The following is a 6283-nucleotide window of genomic DNA, read 5'->3' as shown; positions in this document are numbered from 1 at the left end:
TCAGAGCCTAGGGTTAGGTTTGAGTGGGAGCAATGGCAGAGGAAGCAGGAAAGGTGTCTGGAATAGAAAAGTTTGATGGCACAGACTTTGCGTATTGGAGGATGCAGATTGAAGATTATCTCTATGGGAGGAAATTGCATCTGCCTCTTTTGGGGACAAAACCTGAGAGTATGAAGGCTGAGGAATGGGCGCTTCTTGACAGACAGGTTCTAGGAGTTATTAGGTTAACTCTGTCTAGGTCTGTTGCACATAATGTTGTAAAGGAGAAGACCACAGCAGATTTGATGAAGGCTTTGTCCGGTATGTATGAAAAGTCGTCCGCAAACAATAAGGTGCATCTGATGAAGAAGTTGTTCAATTTGAAGATGACAGAGAATGCATCAGTAGCACAACATCTGAATGAATTTAATACAATCACAAATCAATTGTCGTCTGTAGAAATTGATTTTGATGATGAGATTCGTGCTCTGATCGTCTTGGCTTCTTTGCCAAACAGTTGGGAGGCAATGAGGATGGCAGTAAGCAATTCTACGGGAAAGGAAAAGCTCAAGTACAATGATATACGAGATTTAATTCTGGCTGAGGAGATTCGCCGAAGAGATGCAGGTGAAACCTCAGGATCTGGTTCTGCCCTAAACCTTGAGACAAGAGGCAAAGGTAATGACAGATATTCAAATCGGGGTAGATCAAATTCCAGAAATTCTAATCGGAACAGAAGCAAATCTAGATCAGGCCAACAAGTACAATGCTAGAATTGTGGGAAAACAGGTCACTTTAAAAGGCAATGCAAAAGCCCTAAGAAGAAGAATGAAGATGATTCTGCTAATGTTGTAACAGAAGAGGTACATGATGCATTACTTCTTGCAGTAGACAGTCCACTTGATGATTGGGTTTTGGATTCAGGAGCTTCGTTTCATACCACTCCACACCGAGAAATCATACAGAATTATGTTGCAGGTGATTTTGGTAAGGTGTATTTGGCTGATGGTTCAGCCTTGGATGTTGTGGGTCTGGGAGACGTCCGGATATCGTTGCCCAATGGGTCTGTTTGGTTACTGGAGAAGGTTCGACATATTCCTGACCTGAGGAGGAATCTAATTTCTGTTGGACAACTTGATGATGAAGGACATGCAATACTATTTGTTGGTGGTACTTGGAAGGTTACAAAGGGAGATAGGGTATTGGCTCGTGGAAAGAAGACTGGTACTTTGTATATGACTTCATGTCCAAGAGACACAATTGCAGTTGCTAATGCAAGTACTGATACAAGCCTATGGCATCGTAGACTTGGTCACATGAGTGAGAAAGGGATGAAGATGCTGTTGTCAAAAGGAAAACTACCAGAATTGAAATCCATTGATTTTGACATGTGTGAAAGTTGCATCTTAGGAAAACAAAAAAAGGTAAGCTTCTTGAAAACTGGCAGGACACCGAAGGCTGAAAAATTGGAACTAGTACACACTGATTTGTGGGGGCCTTCTCCGGTTGCATCCATAGGAGGTTCAAGGTACTACATCACTTTTATTGATGACTCAAGTAGAAAGGTATGGGTTTATTTTCTGAAAAATAAATCTGATGTATTTGAAACTTTTAAGAAGTGGAAGGCCATGATTGAGACAGAAACAGGTTTGAAAGTAAAATGTTTGAGGTCAGATAATGGAGGAGAGTACATAGATGGAGGGTTCAATGAGTATTGTGCTGCACAGGGAATTAGGATGGAGAAGACCATTCCTGGGACACCACAGCAGAATGGTGTGGCTGAGCGCATGAACAGAACTCTCAATGAGCGTGCTAGAAGTATGAGGTTGCATGCTGGACTACCAAAAACTTTTTGGGCTGATGCTGTTAGCACTGCAGCTTACCTGATAAACCGAGGACCATCAGTTCCCATGGAGTTCAGACTTCCTGAGGAGGTTTGGAGCGGTAAAGAGGTGAAGTTTTCACATTTAAAAGTTTTTGGTTGTGTTTCTTATGTTCATATTGATTCTGATGCTCGTAGCAAACTTGATGCAAAGTCAAAAATATGTTTTTTCATTGGCTATGGTGATGAGAAATTTGGCTATAGGTTTTGGGATGAACAAAACAGGAAAATCATCAGAAGTAGAAATGTGATATTTAATGAACAGGTTATGTACAAGGACAGGTCAACTGTAGTGTCAGATGTTACAGAGATAGATCAAAAGAAATCTAAGTTTGTCAACTTAGATGAATTGACTGAAAGTACTATCCAGAAGGGGGGTGAAGAAGATAAGGAGAATGTAAATTCACAGGTAGATCTGAGTACACCTGTAGTTGAAGTTCGCAGATCTTCCAAGAACATTAGACCTCCGCAGCGTTATTCACCTGTTTTAAATTATCTCCTGTTGACTGATGGCGGTGAGCCAGAGTGTTATGATGAAGCCTTGCAAGATGAGAATTCAAGCAAGTGGGAGTTAGCCATGAAGGATGAGATGGATTCCTTGTTAGGGAATCAGACATGGGAATTGACTGAATTGCCAGTAGGAAAGAAGGCTTTGCACAACAAGTGGGTATACAGAATAAAGAATGAGCATGATGGTAGTAAACGTTACAAGGCCAGATTAGTTGTTAAAGGGTTCCAGCAGAAGGAGGGCATTGACTACACAGAGATATTTTCTCCAGTTGTGAAAATGTCAACAATCAGACTTGTACTAGGAATGGTGGCTGCAGAAAACTTACATCTTGAGCAGTTAGATGTGAAGACAGCATTCCTTCATGGTGACTTGGAGGAAGACCTTTACATGATTCAGCCAAAAGGGTTCATTGTTCAGGGACAAGAGAATCTAGTCTGCAAACTGAGAAAAAATTTGTATGGTCTTAAACAAGCTCCTAGACAGTGGTACAAGAAGTTTGACAGTTTTATGCATAGAATTGGGTTCAAGAGATGTGAAGCTGATCACTGTTGCTATGTTAAGTCTTTTGACAATTCTTACATCATATTACTGTTGTATGTGGATGATATGCTTATTGCAGGGTCTGACATTGAGAAGATTAATAATTTGAAGAAGCAATTGTCCAAACAATTTGCAATGAAGGATTTGGGAGCTGCAAAGCAAATCCTTGGTATGAGAATCATTAGAGATAAGGCTAATGGTACATTGAAGCTTTCACAATCAGAGTATGTGAAGAAAGTTCTCAGCAGGTTCAACATGAATGAAGCTAAACCAGTGAGCACACCCTTGGGGAGCCATTTCAAACTAAGCAAAGAACAGTCACCGAAGACAGAAGAAGAAAGGGACCATATGAGCAAGGTGCCCTATGCCTCAGCTATTGGTAGCTTGATGTATGCTATGGTATGTACAAGGCCAGACATTGCACATGCAGTGGGAGTTGTGAGCAGATTCATGAGTAGGCCTGGAAAGCAGCATTGGGAGGCAGTCAAGTGGATTTCAAGATATCTGAAGGGTTCATTAGATACATGTCTTTGCTTCACAGGTGCAAGTTTGAAATTGCAGGGTTATGTAGATGCTGATTTTGTTGGTGATATTGATAGTAGAAAGAGTACTATTGGGTTTGTTTTTACTCTAGGTGGTACAGCTATATCATGGGTTTCAAATCTACAGAAGATTGTTACTTTGTCTACTACAGAAGCTGAGTATGTTGCAGCAACTGAAGCTGGAAAGGAGATGATTTGGCTACATGGTTTCTTAGATGAATTGGGTAAGAAGCAGGAGATGGGCATTCTACACAGTGACAGTCAGAGTGCAATCTTTCTTGCCAAAAATTCGGCTTTTCATTCAAAGTCGAAACATATACAAACAAAATACCACTTTATCCGTTATCTTGTTGAGGATAAACTGGTAATACTTGAGAAGATTTGTGGATCTAAGAACCCTGCAGACATGTTGACTAAGGGTGTCACTATTGAGAAGTTGAAGCTGTGCGCAGCTTCAATTGGTCTTCTAGCTTGAGGACAGGAGGATGAGTTGTAGGGATGAGGGATTGTTTCTTGGAGGATAGCGGTTTGATGTTGGTGATTGGACTAGTCTCCAAGTGGGAGATTTGTTGGGCTTTGTGGAGCCTAGTTTTGTTTGATCCAATTTGACGACCCGACCCGAATAATATTGCATGGCTTTTTAATGGGAGATTTATTGAGGCCTGTTGGGCCGTTTAGCCCATTGTGGAACCACCCTTTGTGATTAGGGTTTTTTAGTATGGTGGGGTTGTCATGTTATATATATAGAGAGAATATTGTAGCCGCTAGGTTGTACTCTGAATTCTTCCCTGATAATAGTGATATCCCTGCAACTCCGTGGACGTAGGCAAATTGCCGAACCACGTAAATACTGTCTTGTGCGTGTGATTATCTTTTCTTTGGCGTGTGTTTTCTTTAATTTTGTTTCTCACGGGTTGGGAATTCGGTTTAATTCCCTACAACGTCAGCCTTATGTTAGAAAATTTCTTAGGATTTTAGAAATTGAAAATTTCCGAAAAAGAAAAACGAAAATGAAAATGAAAAGTGAATTAATTAGAATTAATTAAGTAAAAAAATTTAAATTAAATTGCTTAATAATAAAATTGAGAAAATTAAATTTTTGGGTTGGTGTTTAATAAATTAATTTGTGTATTGTTTAAAAAAAATGAAGTGAATTGAAATGAGAAATGAAAATAAACAAAATAAATAAATAAATAAAGAAATAAAATTGGATTTTGGGTCGTGGGCTATGGTTTGTTAAAAAAAAAAGGGAATTGGTTTTTAAAAGAAAAAAAAAAAAAAAAGGAATTAAAAAAAAAAAGTGGCAGAAGGGGAGGAGCTGCTTGCGGCGACTATGAGAGAGGTCATCCCGCCGGAACTTTGGCCAGCCATTTGGACGGCCGAACGATGTCCGTTTCGCCTCAAATTTTGAGGAGGTGTTCTACTCGACGAGAGGAACAATTCTACGGTGGCTAATTTTGATTTTAATGGTTGGATTTGTAGATCTATGGTAGGGGAACCTAACCCTAAAACTTTAATAAATGCGTTTTTCCTTGGAAAAAAATTGTAAATCTTGTCATTATGGGTTAAGTAGGAAAGGTTGGTGCTGTAGGAATTTTTTTGGATCATTGAGAATTTTTTTGGAATTTTTTTAATTTCGGGAATTTCTTTTTGGTTGATAAATGATTGTTTTGGGTTGTTAAAATTATGGGAATTGTTGAAAAATTCCGAAATTGTGGTATAATTTCAAATTTATTGATATGTGAATTTTTTAGAATTTGTTGGAATATTTTCGATAATTTTATTGTGGAAAATTAATTATATTTGAGTATTAGAAATTATTAGAATTGTTGGAAAATTACGAAATTGTGGTATAAGTGATAATTTATTGATATGTGAATTTTTGAGAAATTGTTGAAATATTTTTTGTGATTGTATTGTGGGAAAATAATTATATTGGATTATTGAGATTTTTGGAATTGTTGGAACTGTTAGAATTGTTGGGAAAATTTGGAATTGTGTCATGATGGTAATTCCAATGATATTGGTGATACATATGAATGAGAGTAATTAACCTCATGGCATTCATTTGCATCATGGTTGCGTGAAGAAAGGATAAAAATTGTGAAAAGTGTATGAGATGGAAAAAGAAAAAAAAAAATGAAATACTGATGAAAAGTAAAGGCCCGTGTGAGGCGAATTAAAAAGGGAGAGAGATCCCTAGGGTGAAAGACCCAAAAGTTTACCCCGGGAAGACTTTGAATGGAGAGTGTATTTGGGTGCGGACGCGTATCCTTCGATGAAAGCCCGAGAACGACAGTGTATTGTATGAATGTGTGTCACACGTTCATATGCATTTCATTTAATTGTTGCATATTGTGGAATTGTGTATAATATTAGAGATTAAATTATGTGGCGTGATCAATACTGTTGAGATGCTTCTTTTGTGTTATTTGGAACTTAGTAATCACCATTAACCCCTTATGTTAGGCACCCTACTGAGCAATGTGGAATGCTCACCACTTCCTTTTTACATCTTTTTAAATGCAGATATCACTCCTGAGGATCCACAGGTGGGACAGGGAGGACTTCAGGATGCCCCTGGAGCGACTTAGTGGAGCGTGTTGTATTTATTGTGTTTGTGGTTTTGGGACTTGTTTTAATAAATAATGAACTATGGACTTGTAATGAGACTCTATTTTGATTAAGTTGTTAACTACGAACTTTTATTTTTGAACTATAATGATAATTATTAAATCTTGTTGCTTTTGAGTATTGTTTGGTATATTGTCAGTTGGGGAGAACTCTAGTGTGATGTATGTGTAGAAAAAAAAAATTCAGAGTGTTTTG

Source organism: Vitis riparia, chromosome 11, assembly GCF_004353265.1.
Source record: "Vitis riparia cultivar Riparia Gloire de Montpellier isolate 1030 chromosome 11, EGFV_Vit.rip_1.0, whole genome shotgun sequence".
Lineage (NCBI taxonomy): Eukaryota > Viridiplantae > Streptophyta > Magnoliopsida > Vitales > Vitaceae > Vitis > Vitis riparia.
Note: the sequence above shows the minus strand (reverse complement) of the source record.